The sequence below is a fragment of the Echinops telfairi genome, unplaced genomic scaffold (assembly GCF_000313985.2).
Source record: "Echinops telfairi isolate 266 unplaced genomic scaffold, ASM31398v2 ScPeMD7_7475;HRSCAF=8513, whole genome shotgun sequence".
Classification (NCBI taxonomy): domain Eukaryota; kingdom Metazoa; phylum Chordata; class Mammalia; order Afrosoricida; family Tenrecidae; genus Echinops; species Echinops telfairi.
This window is the reverse complement of record NW_022111379.1, coordinates 26,535,265-26,555,118: the sequence shown is the minus strand read 5'-3', so window position 1 is coordinate 26,555,118 and position 19,854 is coordinate 26,535,265. Positions and strand designations below refer to the sequence as shown.

General features: G+C 36.3%; 1 protein-coding gene and 1 pseudogene across 1 annotated transcript in view; both read right to left on the bottom strand.

The window, feature by feature from the left end:
- OTUD7A (OTU deubiquitinase 7A) overlaps positions 1-19,854 on the bottom strand; it is a 313,826-nt gene that overhangs the window by 199,773 nt on the left and 94,199 nt on the right. The window lies entirely within an intron of this gene.
- Positions 5,132-6,242, bottom strand: LOC101638238 (annotated as a pseudogene).

Here is a 19,854-nt window from a genome sequence, read left to right as displayed (position 1 = left end):
ACCAGCACTAGCCCCACAGGGAGAGAGGCTTGGGTATCCACCAGCACTAGCCCCACAGGGAGAGAGGCTTGGGTATCCACCAGCACTAGCCCCACCCTACCCTAAAAGGTACCTTAGAGTCTGAATGGGCTTGACGGCAGGGAGAATTTTTGTTTGGTTTTGGTTTTGAGTGATTTGTCTACTGTGGCTGGTTCTCTGTCATTAGTACTCTCTTTAGTATTTCTTGTAAGATTAGCCTGGCTTTCACCAAATCCTTTACTTTCTATTTACCTGAAAACATCCAAAATACTACTGGTATATTGGAGGGACAATGTTGCTGTGTTTATAAATTTTAGTTGGCGATTTTTGTTTCCTTCAGGATTTTACTTAATGTTATCCTGTGACCTTCATGGTTTTTGAGAGAAATGAGAGCTTAGTTTAGTCTTTGTTTCTTCTTTGCTAACTTTTCATTTTTTCCTGGGCATTTTCAAAATTTTTTCTGTGGTCTTGGCTTTGGAAAGTTGGACTATGTTATGTTTTGGTGATTTTATTTTGGGGTCTACTCTGTTGTGTTTCTTCAGATTCTTTAATACATATCTTCTATTTTGATATTTAAAATAACTAGGGTCATACAATATTTACCCTTTCATGGTTCACTTATTTCACTCTGTATAATGTTTCAATGTTCATGTATGTTGAGGCATATATAAGAGCTTAGTTTCTTTTCTGATGATGCATTTAGCTGTATTTTGTGGCACAGTGGATACTTTCACATGACCTTTTTGTCTTGGGTTTGTGGGAGGTGCATTTCCTGAGTCCCTTGACATTTTTTGGGTAAACTTTAAAAAAATTAATGCTTTGTTGATTTTGTCTAGCCTTGCTCAGTAATGGAAAAGGCTGAATTTACTGAAATTTCCTGTGTAATCAAGGATTGTTTGCAATCTGTTCCAGCTAGGAGAATTTGTTTATTCCTATCTGGGTAGACAGATTTTTATTAATCTAATTTTAAAAAATCTAACTTGTTACAGAGTCTTGGTTTTTAAATAGGCAAGAAATGCCACTTATAAATAGTTGAAACGCAACTTTTGAGGTATACTTTTTTTTGTTTTCTTTTATTTTGAGGTATACTTAATGATGAGACCCAAAGGGTAAGTGATTAATTTAAGTCAGGGAAATCCCATGCTGAAGATTCTATGTAGCACCATAAGGTAACCCTAATAACACTGAAGAATGACACCCGGGTAAAAATCTGGAAGCAGTAGAATGTAGAGAAGTTAGCATCAACAGAGAGCAACAGCATGACTAGGATAAACTGATGGGCCAGGAAGGGGTTCAGCAGCTAAATGGCTGATGAGGAGAGTGAAGTTTTTGTGTACTTGGCTGAGAGTTAAGAAGCTGAGATTTATGCTGGAAATCTACACAGGAGACCTGGTTAAAAGGGCTGTAACATTCTTAAAGTTGTGGATCAACAGTGTTGATGCTAGAAGAGGCAGAGATAAAACAACAGGAGTGGACCGCATCAACAGAGCAGAGCTAAGCTGCACTGGCAGAGAACATATTAGTCCCCAGGCTGCATTTATAGGGGTCATGTGGCGTTCAAGACCTGCACCAGGTGAGATGTCAGTCCCAGAGATGTTTTAGAGTGAACATTCAGTCTTGGGAGAGTAAACATATCCCTTTGAGTTGTTGAGAGCCCATTCTGGGATCTATGCCTGGGCCTTACCCTGTACATTTCTTCATTTCTGCTTATATCTCCCATTCATATCTTTCCCTGTTCATTTAAGTTAATGAATCTGATATGATATTTCCTTGAATGTTATGGATGTTGCAAAAGTTATCAAACCCAATAGAGAAAGAGAAAACTGTTAGCTGGTGAGTGTCAGAAATAATAAGGAAATTGAAAAAATGTAGATATATTTAACCTCTACTGTATAGGTAATAGTTTTGTGCTCTAATCATCAAAGTTGATTATACAGTTATCATTATTGCAGCCACTGTGTCAATCCATCTCCTTGAGGGGTCCTCCTTTCTTTTGTTACCCATCTAATTTACCAAGTGTGATGTTCTTCTCCAGGGACTGGTCTCTGTAATTTAGAAGTCTCACCATTCTTTCCTCTAAGGAGCACTCTGGCTGTATTCTCCCAATACAGATTTGATTGTCCTTCGAGCAGTCCATAGTACTTTCAGCACTGCAATTCAAATGCATCAATTCTTCTTCAGTCTTTCTTATTCTATGTCCAATTTTCACCTGCATATGAGACAATGGAAAACACCATGGCTTGAGGCAGGCATACTTCAGCCTTCAAAGTAACATCTTTGCTTTCCAACACTCTGAAGAAGTCTTATACAACAGATTTACCCAATGCAATGTGTCTTTTGATCTCTTGACACCTGCTTTCCTGAGCATTGATTGTGGATCCTGCAGGATGAATTCCTTGACAAAGTCAATCTCTTCTCCACTTATCACAATGTTATCTATTGGTCTAATTGAGAGGATTTGGGTCTTCTTTTCATTAAGTGGTAATCCATACTGAGGACTACAATCTTTGATCTTCATCAGCAAGTGCCTCAAGTCCTTCACTTTCAGCAAGCAAGATTGTGTCATTTTGTGTATCCTAGGTTGATAACAAGCCTTCCACCAATCCTGATGCCATATTCTTCTTCACATAAGGCCGCTTCTCTGATATTTGCTAACCATACCAAGTGAATAAGTGTGGTGAGAGAATACAATTTTGACCCACATCTTTTCTGATATTAAACCATGTAATATTTCCTTGTCTGTGCACAACTGCCCCTTGATTCATGTACAATTTCCAAATGAGCACAAATAAGTGTTCTGCAATTCTCATCCTTCTGAAGGTTATCCAGAATTTGTTTTGATCCACACAATTGAATGCTTTTGCACAATCAATAAGACACAAGTAAACATCCTTCTGATATTCTTTGTTTTGAGCAAAGATTCATCTGACATCATCAATGATAGCCCTTGTTTACGTCCTCTTCTGAATCTGGCTTGCAATTTTGGCAGTTCCCTGTCAATATAATACTGCAACTGTTGATAGATTATCTCAAGGAAAATGTTACTTGCATGTGTTATCAATGATATTGTTCTATTGTTTGAACATTCTGTTGTGTTGGGCACAATTTTGAATCTCTTCCAGTCAGTTGATCAAGTTAGCTGTCTTACAAATTTCCTGGCATAGACAAGTGAGTGCTTTCAGTAATATACGTGACTCTGGACTCTGATTTACATTAGTGGTCTCATTATCATTTTATAAAAAATAACATTTACAATTATCCCCCAGGACATGCAAATCTATAGATAAAATCAACAATTTATCCAATGGCATAGAATTTAAGATACTGTTGAGAAAAGGAGGTTATGCAAGTATAGCACAGATGCAAACCTCAATACGTGAGTTGTTGTTTTGTTTAGATTGATTTCTTAAATGTATGAGCTCTGTTTACATTGACCATGGGATTGGTGCTGGGAGAAACTTCGAGTAACACACCTTTTCAAGGGCAGATCTTTGCTTACCAGTTTAATACATGTCATATTAAAACAAGGAGGCCATTAAGACAGTAAATATAGGTTGATTCTGGACCAACTTTCAATGGACATCAACTAAGCCAGGTATGTTAGACAGGGTTATCTAGAGAACCAGGACACTTATGATTTTACATATATTTATATAGGTAGATATATACAACATCTAAGAAATAAACAGCTATTTAGTCTATAGAGCAATACAAATGGCTTAGTGCAACTCACTTTCAAGAGACAGCAAATACACTGGCAGTCCTTCAAGTCTTGAGGGCTGCCGGGTGCAAGTCAAGGAAGCAGATAGCTGAGTTCTCTGTAGAACAGTTCAGGCAATCTTGCCACAGGGAGCAAACAGCAAAGCAGGTCAGTAACAGTCAGCCAGATGACAGGGTCCGACAGTGCCCAGCTCAAGCAATGTATATTCCAGTAGTGTAGCGAAGCAGGTCTTGAAGGAACCTCAAACTACAGTGACAAGGTTCATGGGTTGGGTGTCCCACAGGTAGTGTATCTCGGAAGTTGAGGCAGAAAACTAGTTAAGGTAGCTGCACACTGGTCCAATCATCAGACAGCAGGAGAAAAAAGGTGAGGCTCACCAAGCCATTTATCTCTCTGCCCTTCAATTAATCCCACATGTGTTCATTGGCCAGGTTGGCACAATAAACCTACCTATCACACCAGAGATCCTGACTAAAGTCTAATCCCACAGCCTTGGAGTGGTCATCATTTGTTTCTTCTATCACCAGATAATTTCAGTCTTAAGCTCAAAGGTTTCAGGTGATTTTGAGGTAAAGTTTCAGTGAATTCAGTGAGGTTTCCAAGTCAAGTCTTTCTGGTATGGCTTGTGGGGGATGCCATGCTCCTTGTAAGTGCAGAGTCTAAGGTCATTGTAGTGCATAACCCATGGCATGGTTCACTGAGGGATGGGTAGAAATGATTCCAAAGTGTCTAACACAGAACATTGTGCTGGGCTGATTCACCGCTTGGGTTCTCTATAATTATCTTCATGGGGAAAGTACTTATGCAAGTGATACACTTTGAAATTAGAAAATGTGCAAAATATATACAGACAGAAAGGTAATATTCACTTATATATATGTAAATCTACTTGGGTGTAGCATAAAGTGAAGAAATATAAAAGTTTCACTTTCTAAAAATATGCTTTCAGAGAATCTGACACTATTTAATGCTGTGTAAATATTTCTGGAGGAGAAATCTTCTCTTCTTATAGTAGTTTATAACTATGGTAGTAATTCAAACACCAGCCCACCATATAATTATATATATTTGGTATCATGAACAACGATCAACCTTAAAACTCCCCTGTTTCTGGGAAATTCACGTTCATACTGAAATCAAAACTATTCACAAAACTCTGGCTTATTGTGTTTTTGGATATCTTAAACAGTCTTTACTAATTCATTTGGAACTATAAAAATAAAATAAAACCCTATTTACAGAATTCCACTTTAAATATGTTTCACAACTTAAATTTTATGTTACGAGAATTCTTTTTTTGTCCTATATTCCCATCATTGTACTCAATTTTGAACAATTCAGATTGTACTCTTGCTTAACCAAAAGTAAAATCAACTTGCATGTTTGTTTCGATTAAACGGCTCCTTTTTTTGTCTGAAGGCCAGCCATTGCTTCTTATTTCTCTGTCTGTAGACCTCTGCTTCCTGTTCTTTCATTAGAAGCTGCTGTCGGTATTTTTGTGCTTCTTGATTTGCTTCATCCAGCTGTTTCTGAAGAGCGTCTCTCTTTTCTATTTCTGCAGATTCCACCCGGTTTTCATTTATTTTGATACATTATCTCTTAGCTGGTGGTTCTTCACTCATCCAAGTTTCTTCAGCTATGTCTGTTGCTGGTACGGTTGATATTTTTGTCCATCTGGCACGATCACAATGATGGGCTGCCTGCCCTGTTCTGCTGGTTGGGATGGAGTGCAAATATCCAAGTTGAATTCCATCTGTAACTACTGTGATGACTTGCTGACCCCCTAAACTTGTTGAATTGCAGCATACGCAGATTCTGCAATAACTACTTCCTCTGTGGCACTACTACTGCAGTTTCAGAACTGGATAATGGAACAGATGCTTCAGCTAGGGCAGCTAATGGAGTTAATACTGATGTAGATGAGTTCCAAGCTGAACAGAAGGTACACCCATTTCAGGCCCAATGATAAACTGTGGTGTTGCAGCATGTATCATCACAGTGTCAGGACTCTCTGGGTTTGTGATGACGTGGTTCTGCATTGCAACCTGTAATATCTCTGCTAAATCTTCATTCCCATTGTCTATTGGTATATTAAATACAGATTTACAAAATTTACTGTCTGTGTACATCAACATCATATTTGATTAAAAGTTCCATCACCTCAGGGTGATGCTGTTCAGTGGCCCAATGGAAAGCTGTCATCTTTAGCATGCCTTTTGCACTGACATCAGCACCATGATTAATTTGAACCTCTACTGCGCAGGCATGGCCCTTAGGAGCTGTCATATGTAATGGTGTCAGGTCCACTTTGGTTCTGGCATTCCTAATTACACCAGCCCTCTGGTTCTGGAATAATGCCCATATTGTGCTACCAGGTGAAGTGGAAAAGCTTCCAGCCTGACTCTAGAAAAGGAGGTCCAATTGCCATCATAATACGAACTTCATCATTTTGACCTGCTCATATGGCTTCTAAAAGTTTCTTTCCCAAATCTACCAGGGACATCTAGAAAAGTTTCGGGAACCCAATGGAGGAGCAGTAGGAGGTGGTGCAGGGGCCCCAGGCACCTCGTGCTCAGCTGAAGAGACCTGGCCCCGCTTGGCACAAGGCACTATTTTCCCGTATCCACATTTTGCTATGATTCACACAGTTGAATGGCTTAGCATAGTCCATAAAACTAAAACAAACATTTCCTTAACATCCTCTACTTTCGGTCAAGTTCAATTTACCGTCCGTAATGATATCTTCCAAGTCACATCATGTTTCAAATGTGGTTTGAATTTCTGGCAGCTCCTTATCAATGTTCTGTTGCAACCATTTTTTAATGGTCTTCAGCAAACTTTTATGTGAATATGTTAATATGATATTGTTCATCAATTTCAGCATTCTGTTGGGTTGCCTTTCTCTGGAATGGGTAAAAATCTCTTACAGTCCGTTGGCCAGGTAGCTCCCTTCTAAATTTCTTGGCATCGGCAAGTGAGTACTTCCATTGCTTCATCAGCTTATTGAAGTGATTTAATTGATATTATGTTAATCCCTGGAGGTTTCTTTGTGCTGATGTTTTCGGTGTAGTCTGGACTTCTTTCTTTAGTACCATTAATTCTAGATCATATGCTATCTTTTGAAATGGTGGAATGCCAACTGGTTCTTTTTGGTACAGTGACTTTATGTATTCCTTAATCTTCGTGTGATGCTTCCTGAATCATTCAATATTTTGCCCATAGAATCTTTCATTATTGTAACTCAAGACTTGATTTTTTTCCTTAGTCCTTCAGTTTCAGATATGCTGAGTGTGTTCTTCCTCCTTGGCTTTCTAATTCCAGGTCTTTGTACATTTAATTATAGGATTTTATCTTTTGGAGCTGCCATTTGAAATATTTTGTTCAGCTCTTTTACTTCAATTATTTCATATGCTTTAGCTACTCTACAATCCAGAGCAAGTTTCAGAATCTCTCCTGACACCCACTTTGATTTTTTCTTTCTTCCTGCCTTTTTAAAGCTCTTTTGCTTTTTCATGTGTAATGTTCGTGATGTCATCCTTCAGATCACTAGGTCTTCGGTCATTAATTTTAAATGTGCCAGATCTGTTCTTGGATTTCAGGTGGGATAGACACAGGGTTGTATTTTTGGCTTGCGTGAATATTTTTTTCCTTCAAGTTCAACTTGAGTTTACATATGCATACTTCATCATTTCCTTAATCATCCCTGACCTTATTTTGGCTGCTGACATTGAGCTTCCCCATTATCTCTAATCACAGAGACATGTTTAACACATTTGCTTGGAATATACCTGGGTAGATATGAAGTGAAACTACCAGCAGCATTTTTTGAGTTGGCTACTATTGGCATTTTTAATAGGTCCAGCTGGGCGTGAAACAGAGTCGTTATTCTTCCCAAGTTTAGTGCTCAGACTCTCTTCATCCACTCAACCCCCCACACCTTCCCATGTGTGCAACAAATCTCTCTGTACATCAGATGCCACGTCAACCCCACCTCATTCAAATTTGCCAACCAGGAGGATACACGGTGCTCTCCCAAAACTATTAGTCTCCCCCGAAAGGTATGTATGCGAGTGATTTCTTTGTGTCTGCACTCACTCTCATGTCTCTTCTCTGCCTTCTTTTGCTTCTTCTTCACTACTCCGCTACTTCTCTGCTATTTTCTTCACTTTCACTTCTTGGCTCCTCTCTGCTGCCCTGCTTCCACACTCTGCTTCTCTGATCTCCCTCCACCCTGCTTTCCACTCTCTTTCCACTCTGGAGAAGCCTGGCAGGTTGCGCTCCCAATAAAGCCCATTAATTGATACCTGTGCTCCACCCATCTATTTTCACAATGGTTCTTCCAATCAATGAACATAAAATATTTCCCCATTTATGTTGGTCTCTTTTGGCTTTTTGTAGTTTGTATTGGAGCTGAAATCCTGAGCACCCCAGGCTGCAAACAACTGTGGACGACACTGGCAGTTTAAAATCCATTTGCAGAGTCTCCATATAGATTACAGCTCCACTGAATTCTTCCTGATGATTAACCAAGAAGGTAGATAAATCATGCCCTCAGGCAGAATGCCTTGGAAAGTATATTACTTCCATTCCTCTTTGGCCAGGCCAGGGAGGGGCAGTCTCTTCGGGGTTTGACTGGGGGTGTCCTTGATGTAGAACACTACACTGGGCATAGCACAGAGGGTTGGATTGTTATGCCCCATGAGTCTCACTCTCACTGACTTGGTTGGAAGGGCCCTGGACCAATTTTGTCAACCCTTCCATCTAACATAACGTTTGCATCCCAATTACAGTCCCACCTATAACTGTGATGTATTGATCTGCTACCAATTATGCTTTAGTGTCGGTTTCTATTGTCCTCCTATGCCCTTTGAGATGCCATTTTGACCTGCTAATGACTTTCCTCATCTGGATGAGGTATCTATGTCTTCGTCTCTTTTAAGATTCAGTAATTGTTCTCTTTAAATTATGTTTGATATTGGGATCTCTTTTGTACTTTAAAACAAGTGGTGTAGTTGGAAAACAGAAATCTAAAGCTGTCTTTCCAGGTGGGATCACTGGAGGGTCTAGGAAACTTGGTACCAAAAAAAGAAGAAAAAAGGTACTCTCCTTCACATTTTCATGGACCCTCAAAGATTATAGGGCTAAGTCCTCATGGAAGTAAGAACTTGTGTTTCCAGCCTTCCAAAAAATTTAGTAAGTCTTATTAAGTCTTGCTGTGTGCATTCTTAGCCGAAAATTGTTTGTTTGTTCTCTCTGTTCTGTTTACCTTAATGTCTAAGCTTTGTGAGACTCAGAATCTTCTGAAAATGGGAGTTCTGTTTCTGCCTTTGACAGAGGTAATTTCTAATATTTTGAGGGATTTCTATGGTCATGTTTTATGCACACTTGGTAGTAGTGCAAGAAAATAAATATATATTACACATACATAAACATATAGGAAACATATACTATATTAGTTATGTAATATACCTATGTGGAAATATACACATATATGGAAATATACATATATGGAAATATGTACATATATGTATAGTATACATTTATGATATATATGTGAAGGGTAATATATATGAAGCTCTACTGACATAGTAGGTTCTTTCCATGTTCCAGGGTAAACTGGGAAAACAGTACTTTGTTTGAAACATTTTGTATCAGGATTCAGATGTTTAAGGTAATTCTATTTTTCTAAGAGTGCTGAATCACTCACTATAAGCTTATGCTTTGAGTTGCTAAACCACAAGGTCAGCAGTTAAAACTCACTAGCTGCTCTTCAGGAGAAAGATGAATTTTTCTTTTCCTTTGACTCTTTACATGCTTGGAAACCCATAGGGGCTACCCTGTCCTTTAGAGTGACTATGAGTTAGAATTGACTTGAAGGCAGTGAATATTGAAAATATATGTGTAAATATATTATATTAATATTGAATTGAGTTAGTGTTCATTATTACTGAGATTTTTTTGCATGGTCTCACCCATGATCAATGTGGGGGAGGGATAGGTAACAGTTGCTCATCTGTTTTGACATGTTTTACTTCTTGGTAAAACAGAATGCCTTATTTTTTTCTCCTATAGTGGAACTGGTATTCCATTAACAAGGATCTTTTAGAATATCAAGGGCCACTTTTAAAAAACACAGTTCAGTAGGTTTAAAATGGGTTAACCTAACTGAAACAGTTTAAAATTATGTAGCTATTTTTGAAAGTGTGTGTTTTGACAATGCTGTGCAGTTGTTAATCTTCATAACACTTCAGGCAGTGAGTGACCTTGCTAGATTGCTAGCAATTGTGTGTTTGACCTTTACACAAAGTGGCGCCTGCCTTGAATACAAATAAAAGCTTTGCTTTCTAGTTGGGTTGGAACTATTGGTTGAGGAGCAACCTATTTTGAGTTTCAAAACTTTTTCTCCCCCTTCAATTAATAAACTTCTCCCCTCCCCACAATTTGTGGTTTGACACTCCTTTAAAGAGTGTACCATAGCAGAATATAATAATTTTTCATGTGATAAGGCCTTCCTAAGCATAACATTTATATATATATATATAAATGTTATATATATTTATATATATACATATAGTTCTTACCTCTGGATGGTATTACACATTTAAATATATACGTGTTTGTTTTTTTAAAAGAACTCTTTTGGTTTTATAAAACGTATATACTTGTGAATTGAATTCTTGATTTTACAACATGTGTGCTTATGAATTAAATTGTTTAAATACTATGAAGAATTAATGAAATGGTTCATTTGATAGGTTTTTGTATGCATATATTAACCTGAGAATCTAGACCTCTACAGGTGATTAATATATAGAATGCTGCTTCTCCAAAGAGGGGACTTTGGAGGAAAAACAGTTTATTCACTTTGTTCAGCCTGAGCTGATTAAGATATGCAAATGTTTGGGGTAATTCTAGTCAATTCTATTTGGAAATGGCCAGATAACACAGTGAGTCAAGCACTGGGCCGCTCATCGAAACATGGCTGTTTGAGCAAAAATGGATGCTTGCTTTTAAAAAGACCAGCCAGTTGACTTCCATCATCTACTATTATCTCAGAAACCCTGTGAAGCAGCTTCTGCCCTACCGATGAGGTCACTATGATTTAGAGTCAACTTGATAACCAAGTTTTAAAGTCAAAATATAAGCATTTGAAAGAATCTAAGAAAGCTAAATTTAGATTAAAAAATTTAAAACCTTAAAAGTAATTAAACTTCATTTCAGGAGTGTCTTCTGATACATAAATAATTTAAGATCTTAAAAGTAATTTGCTGATATTAAAATTGAGTTAATAGATTTTTTTTAATCAGAAGTTCATTTTTGAAGAGATATGTGTATATTAAAGTCTGCTAAATAGTGCCTTTATTTTGTTCAAATTTCCTAAATTTAAAGTTATTATTGTAAGACACATATAGAACAATGTTTGAAAACTCATTAATGAAAAAAATTATTTGATATAACCCAAACTTTATTCTTCTGACTGGAAGTTTAATTAGATTTAAGTTTTTTGGTACATATTAACTTTAAATAATATTAACATACAATTGGAATTTTTTGTCATATGGGAAGAAATTTTTTTAAAACATTTTTATTACTGGTTTGAAAAACTGGCTTTCTTTAAATGTACAGCTTCCAAGTAAAGGGTAGATTGGACTTACCAAACCACATGGTCTTTTAAAAGAGCTGATGGTTTGACATGTCTCAGATCATTTCTGACAAGTCAGAACTTCATGGGAAGTTATATTTAACCTAAATTTCCTATTTTGTAGTTTCCCTAACTGTGCACCTTGCTTTCTTACACTAACATTCTTGGAACTATTTTTTCTTTCTTTTGCATGCCCTTTTACGTTGTTCTAAAACAGACGTTGTGTCTGGATAATTTGGCCAGAAGGGTCATCTAAGACTATTCCATCCATAGGGCCATTAAGACACCCAAAGAGATTGTCCAAGTTTCATAATTGTTACTCACCATTTTTTCTGTTATATTTATACCTTGAGATTATCTGTTTTACTTCATAAGTTCACTTTTACTGCTAACTTGTTTCTTTTAATTAAGCCTGCATACGTAAAGGCTTAATTAAGATTTACTATTGTAACTTGATGCCTTCTCAAATTAGTGTAGTTCTTATTTTATAAAATTCTGGGTCATGTTCAATTAGTAAACGATTGCATTTTAGTGTGGGGAACGCACATGAAAGAACTCGTGTACTCTTGGCCAGAGATGACAACCACCTTAAGAACTGGGTGAAAGCTGAAAGGCTGGAAAGAAGGCAGAATGATTTCTAGTAAGGTTTTGTATTTTTTTTAATGGGAAAAAGAAAGTACAGCAGCTTTTTCTTAAAGCAGAATGTCTGGATATACCGGAATGTGAAAGATAGTAAAGGCTCACTGGAGGGGGTGTGGTAAGTTGTAGAAGGTTTGAGGGAAAGTAAACTTTGACTTGGTGTAAAGCTATTTAGAACACTGAAATGTTTTAAAACTTTTATGATATTAGATCAGAATTGTGGCTTTACTCTAAGATAGATAAAAGCTGGTGAATTTGTTTTTTCCTAGATCCAGGGCATTTCTATCTCAAAAGGTTCTGCTAGCCAGAGATGAGTTAATATATGAAGTCTCTTCTGACATTTGAATCAGACTTTAGCCAAATTGGTAAGCCTATCCTTTGAAGCCCAGAATCTACTTGTATTAAGTAGCTTATAACTTATAGTTTTCAACCTTAAAATCTTTCACAAGATGTTACATGATAATACTATCCACTAAAGTAGTAAGGGGATCTTTTAAAGGGATTAAGTAAACCTTGATCCTGTTATCATGGCTAGTTTACAATGATGATAAGTTAAAATAAATGTTAACGATCACATTAAGTACATTTGGCCAATAGAAGCTGAGAAAAGATTGGGAATAGATCACTCCAACTGTTTCTAAAAGGTACAACTGAGAAAAAATGATAACTTAGGTTTGACTTTGTATCTGAAACTTTTAAGCATTGTATTTTGATATATTTTCTTCTGGTCTGATGTTCCTTCTGACTTTTAATTAAACGTGTTTGGTCTTGCACTGGTTCAGGAATTTTCCAATCAAATCGTTTAGAAATACACACACAGGCGCACACCCACAAACACACACACAAATGTACAATTGTTTTATAATAAAATAGTTGTGTGTATATATATATATATAACTATTAATTAACATTTACAACGAGATTTTGTTATCCACCAATAAGCTTTTGTTTGCTGACCTACTAAGAAGTCACATTTGACCAAAATTGCCAACAAAAATAAACTATATTGGACTTATAAAAAGGACTAATACCCTGAGTTTGAGCCCATCTGTCTAAATAAAGATTTCTAGATTTAAAAGTGATAAAGTTTGTAAATTATAACTGATCCAAAAAATCATCAAGAACAGAAGTTATCCACTGAATAGATGAAATGTTTCTATATGTTCTATATGTGGGACTATTGTGGGCATCTTTAAGAGTATCCTTTGTATTCAAGAAAGTAGTTTTCTCATTTCTCCCAAGTTATTAAACTTTTAAAACTTCATAAGAATCATTATAAAAGAAGCTGGTGAGACTCGAGCAATAGAGTATAAAACAGAATAACAGTAAGATTGCCTGATATGTTCCAAAGGGACAGTTTAGTGTCTTCATAGATGCATGTTTTTTTAGCAACCATATTCATGTTCATGTTCTTAACAACCTGGGATTTTGAATATAGCTGCTACTGGTAAAATTTAGATATAAACAAAGACTTCATAATACTTATTGAACTTAATATTATGTTTCATTTTCAAGCATTTGGCCTAATGTTGTTAGTACTTTTGTTCTGTCTCTGGCTTTTGTGAAAGTTGGGATAACCTACGTGTGAACCATTTGCTCTCGGTTTTTCTTATATATTGGAACTTAAAAAGTTAAAAAAACATTGGTGTCAAAAAGCCATTTTGGATGTGAATGATGGTCCAGAAAGACCAGCAGACCATTTTGCTCTGAGAATTGTGCTCTATTCAATAGTTCAGGGTTTGTTTTTTTTAAGGAATTTCTCCAAAAAGGAAAAAATAAAACCAAATCACCATCAAGTCATTTGGATTTAGGGCAGGTCGTGTAATCATTTAATTCAGTCTCCAAACAATATGACTGCCTGATGCTTATAATCCATTTACCACTTTCTTTGATGTGCATCTTAAAAATCATTTCCTCAGAGGTAGTCTCCCTGCAGGTAGGGTCAGTTTTTCTTTTATATGGGGAGAGAAGGAGAAAAGCAAATAATTCTTGCAACAGAGTGGTCCCCTAATTTTGTAGACACTGCTAGAATGATGCCAGCAAATTTCTGTGGAAATTCATCATCAGAGCAGAGGGTTATACCTCTATAAGACAGTAACCTCACTTCTATTTGTGCATAAACTTAGGAAGGCTAACCTGCCCTTGGAGAAAATGCTCAACATTACTGATATGGACCTATTATGACAAGAACCACCCTGTATGTTGCTAACCGTGTGTTTTTGACAAAATTCGTTTTCTGTGTTTAGTGATCCTGAGTTGTAGATTTTGATTTCTCAAAGTGTACAGAATACTTCATAGGTTCCCAAAATATAACTGAGAAAAGCTACCTTCTCCAAGTAAAGTTGACTATAATGCTATGGATGAAGTAAAGCTTTTCAGACCTTCCCTTTTGATGAAGCATGATTCAAAACTGAATAAATAGCTATAATCATTCATTAATAAACAGAATAATCATCCAAAAGAACATTTCAAGATCTATCTTTAAGTACAATGTTGTCTATTATAGGTCAATATCTCTACCCATACAAGGAAACCCAGATAATACAACTATTATTCAATTTACAAAACAACCACTAAAGTTAGTGATGAAGACATTGAAGGATTCTACCAACTTCTTCAGTCTGAAATAGATTAAAATGCAATCAAGATGCATGGATAATTATTGATAATTGGAACATAAAAGTTGAAAACAAATAGTGATTGAAAAATATGTCCTTTGTGATAGAAATGAGGTTAGAGATCATATGATAGAATTGTAAGACCAATGGCTTCTCTGTTGGAAACACCATTTTCAACAACATAAATGGCAACTGTATATGTGGACTTTCCTACATGGAACACACTGGAATCAAATCAACCACATTTGGGGGAAGAGATGATGGAGAAGCTCAATATTAGCAGCTAAAATGTGGCCAGGGGATGACTGTAAAATACATTATCAATTGTTACTATGGAAGTCTGGCTGAAGTTGAAGAAAACTGAACTAGGGCTTTGAGAACCAAACTATGACCTTGAGTATAACCCACATGAATTCTGAGCATATCTCAATAACAGATTTAGCACATTGAACACTAACGACAGAGGATTTGACCAGATGAAAGATGACATCAAGGACATGGTGCATGAAAGAAGCAAAGGTCATTAAAAAGACAGGAAAGAAAGAAAAAAATCAAAATGAATGTGAGAAGAGACCCTGAAACTTGCTCTTGAGCACAGAGTAGCGAAAATGGGAGAAATGAAATAAAAGAGTTGAACAGAACATTAAAAAGGGACATTACAGAAAACAAAGTCAAGTATTATAATGAAGATCTGCAGTCAGAAAATTGAAAAGGAAGAGCACATCATATATAGAAGTGAGAAAAAAACCTGAAGAATATATTCTAACAGCAAATAAAAAATAACTCTGCAATAGTACCAAAGGGAGATGCAAAGAATACACAGAGTCATTGTACCAAAAAGAACTGGTCAACATTCAACCATTTCAAGAGGCCACATATGATCTAAAATCATTTCTATTGAAGGAAGAAGTCCAAGTTATGGTTAAAGTATTAGCAAAAAACAAACAAACAAAAAAATAAGGCTCCAGGAATTGATGGAATGTCTATTGAAAGCTTTCAACAACAAACAGATGAAACACTGAAAGTTTTCTTGTCTATGCCAGGAAATTTGGAAGATAGCTACCTCATCAATGGACTGGAAAAGAAGCATATTTGTGATGATAAAATTAAGCTATTTGTAAGTAAACAGAAATTAGAGGAATTTATAAAAACAAAACCACCTGACTGGTAATACTAAAGGGAACATTAATGAATAGAATCCAATATATTTAAAAAACAGGTCATGACCCAATAGAGTCCATATCAGGTATGCAAGGATCACTGTCCATAATTTTTAGTGGCCGATTCCTCTGACGTGGACATCCTGTTCCTTCATCGTAGTTTGTTTGTAGTCTGGAAGCTAATTCACTTTAAAATTAAATTAAAATACCAATGACATAGCTTCCAGCATCACAGCAACGTATTAGCCACCATCGCGCAACAAACTGACGACACGGGGGCAGAAAAGGACATCATGCTTGGTAAAGTAGAGGGGAAGCCCAAAAGAATACCTCGATACGATGAATGAACACGATGGCTGCAACAATGGGCTCAAATGGGCACAGGAACAATTGTGGGGACGGCGAAGAGGTGGGCAGTGTTGTGTTGTGTTGTACAAAGGGTCATTATGAACTGAAACCAACTTAAAGACAACTAACAACAAACAAAGTGTAAGGCTGGTTCAACATCAGTGCAAGGCTGGTTCAACATCAATGCAATCCACACCATGAATAACACAAAAGAAAGGAATCACATGATCATCTCCTAATAGACACAGGCAAGGAGTTTGATAAACTGCAACACATCTTTTTTGCATATAATTCCAAGAAACCAAGAGACTTGCATAAATGGAATCATGTATCATGTTCACAGATAGGAAGACTTAACATTATGGAAACATCAATATTACCCAAAGTCATCTACAGATGTAATGTAATTGTAATTGTAATTACAGATGTAATTGTAATCCAGCTCTATCTACATTCTTAACAAGAAGGAAAAACTTATAACAACTTCGTATGGAAAGGAAAGTGGCCCTGGACAAGAAACTGTTTCAAAAGAAGAAGAAGAAGGTTGGAGTCCTCACACTTCCAGTTTGCAAACCTGCGACACAACCATAGCAGTTAAATAGTCTGGTACAGCGGTAAACACAACGACAAATTGAACACATGAAGAACCCAGAGCTAAGTCTATTCCCCTGTGAATGCTGATCTTTGACAAAGGTTTGAAATCCATTAAATTTTTAGTAAGCGGAACTGGCAAAACTGAGTATCGATGTGCACAAAAATGAAACAGGATCTAGACCTTACACCATATGCAATAACCAACTCAAGATGGTTCAAAATTCTGAATGTAAACTTAAAACCATAAACATCATCAAAAATAGGAGCATACTTAGAAGTTCTAATTTATGGCATAAACAATCAATGCAAATCATATATCCAAAGTCAAAGGAGGGAATAGTATCAGAGCCTACATTGTCAGAATTTGGTTTGCAGAAGGCTATAGATGACAGTGGTAGCCCAAGATACATGTGTGGAATTTAGTTAGGAAATAAGCCTCCAGTGATTTCCCTTAATCTATAATAGGGGATGAGAAGAAACTGGTTACCAGAGTACACTGGAGAGAGGACTACATTAGATCAAAATGACAAACCTGACTTGAATGGTTAAAACCTTGTCAGTTGGTCCCCCTCTGATGCATGTTAGGACTGATCTCTTGTTTTCAACATTTTACTTTTTGGTTTTTGTTTGTTCATATTGGGGTTTATCTCAGATGTGTTTTGCCGTTGGGGGAGACCCTCTTTAGTTTTTGTTCTATGTTTGTCTATTTTTCAGTATATGAAGCCCAGGATTAATGAACCCATAGAGGCAGCACACAGAATAAGGGTTTCTAGGTGGTACAGTGGTAGTGAGGCAGTGGGTAAAAGGAGCTGATTGTCAAGGAGTTCAAGAAGGAAAAGAATTTTTTAAGTAAAAATATAGGGAAACATTTTAATATGGGATTCAAATAGCTGCAGAACCCCATTTTGCATCCTGTTCCTTCTTTTTTGGGAGGGAGTTAATATATATAACATATAATTCCATATTCAATCATGTCAAGTAGAATTGTACAATTTATACCACAATCAGTTTCTTCAACCACTTTTTTCTACATAGACTCCATGCATGACATTATCTTCCTTTTGCCCTCCACACACTACCATTGTACACCCCCAACCCCTTACTTTACTTGCCGTCCCTATAGGGTCATCAATCCTGGGTTTCATATAACAAAAAAGGGAAAAGTATATAACACAGTTTAAAGAGTGCAACCTTCATTGACATAACAATGAGATACACTTTACTGTGAATGAACAAAACCAACCAACTAACACAAACCAAAAATACAGAAAAATTTGGAAACCAGATCAGTTCCAGCCTGCATCATAGGGATATCTGACAATATTTTAACTGTTCAGATTTATGCCAGGAAAAGAATGTTTTGAAACTGATTGTAATAGCAATTGTCCAATACTTTTTGATGTGGTCGAATGATATATCTGTATTAACTCCCAATAAAATGATTAAAAAAAAGAAAGTGAAATATATTTTACTAGACATCACTAAAATAGTCAAATGTTTGACTAAAGATAGTCAAACAACAGAAGATAAACTAGATAATTAAATCTCCTAAAAATTAAACACTGAAACCATCTAAAAATTTCTCCAAAGAAGTAAAAAGGGAAAATACAGATTAGGGGGGAATGTTGACAATGTCATGTCTAATGCCTAAAATGTTTAGAAAACTTCAATACCTCAACAATAAAAAGACAAACAAATCAATTTAAAAGTGGGCAAAGAACATTAATAAACACTTCACCAAAGAAGACATTCCGTTGGCCAGCCAATCTACAAAGAGATGGTCATGATTATTCTCTATTAAGGAAAACCATTGCCACTGAGTTGATTCAATGCATAGCAAACAAGATTGTACATCTTTACATGAGTAGACAGCCTCATGCTTTTCCTTGGGGTAACTGGTGGGCTTGAACTATTGACCTTGTGATTAGCAGCCCAACCTAATCCATAGCACCACCAGCGAGATGAAAATAAACACAAAAATGAGCTATCTGTTCATCCTAAGAAATATAGCAACGATTAAAAAAAGAAAGAAATATTGTAAAATATTAAAACCACAATGGAAAATGGAACAGCATCTCTGTAAATGATTAGAAATGGAGATAATATATGATCCAACAACCCCACTACTAGATACACATTCTAGAGAAATAAGCAAAGTGACATAAATAAATATAGGTACATTTATGCTCATCACAGCATTAATCATGATAGCAAAAATATGGAAATAACTTGAATGTTTATCAACAAATGATTGACTGAATAAACTATGGTACATACACAGTATACAACATTTAAAAAATGATAAATCTAAGAAACACTCCACAGAATGGCCGAACATAGAGAATATTACCGTGTTAAGGAAACCAATTGTAGAAAGAAAGATATTGTATGATAGCACTCTGATAAAGAGTCAGAAAAGGTTTACCCACTTAGGTAGACTAATTCAGAGACCTCCTACTAATGGTCTTAGTACCCTTCCCCTCACTGATTACCTTGCATGGAAAATGTGAGGAAACAGTGAAAGAGGATAGACAATCTGATCAGAAAGAAATTTGTCCCAATAGATTAAAATTATAGTGAAAGTATCATTGGATAAACAAAAATCTGGGTGAAATTTCATTGTGGAAAATAATATTTCAGTGGTCTCAAAGTTTACCACCCAAATTATTTACTAATTATAAAGAATGAAAGAAACTTTATAAAGGAGAACAATGGTGGAAAAAACCAACTTGGACAAGTGTACAATCTTATCAATAACAACAGGTGAAAATGCAACCATTGATGTCAATGAGAAGTATACATGATGCTCACCTGAATTATGAGGAAATAGCAGGTACATGATATATTTTTTCAAAACTGCAAATATCATAAAATATAAAACTAAAGCAGGGGACTTTAGGTTATGTGTTAGTCTGGGTACTTTAGAGAAACAAATCCACAGAAACTCATATATAAGAGAGTTTAATAGAAAGGTTAAGTGCACATCAAGAAAACATCCCAACTCAGTATTGCCCAAGCCCACAAGTCCAACATTAACCCATTAACCCATATGTCCAACACCAATCTGCAGGAGGACAGCGAATCAGTGAACGTGTAAGCATTCAGCGCTGGCAG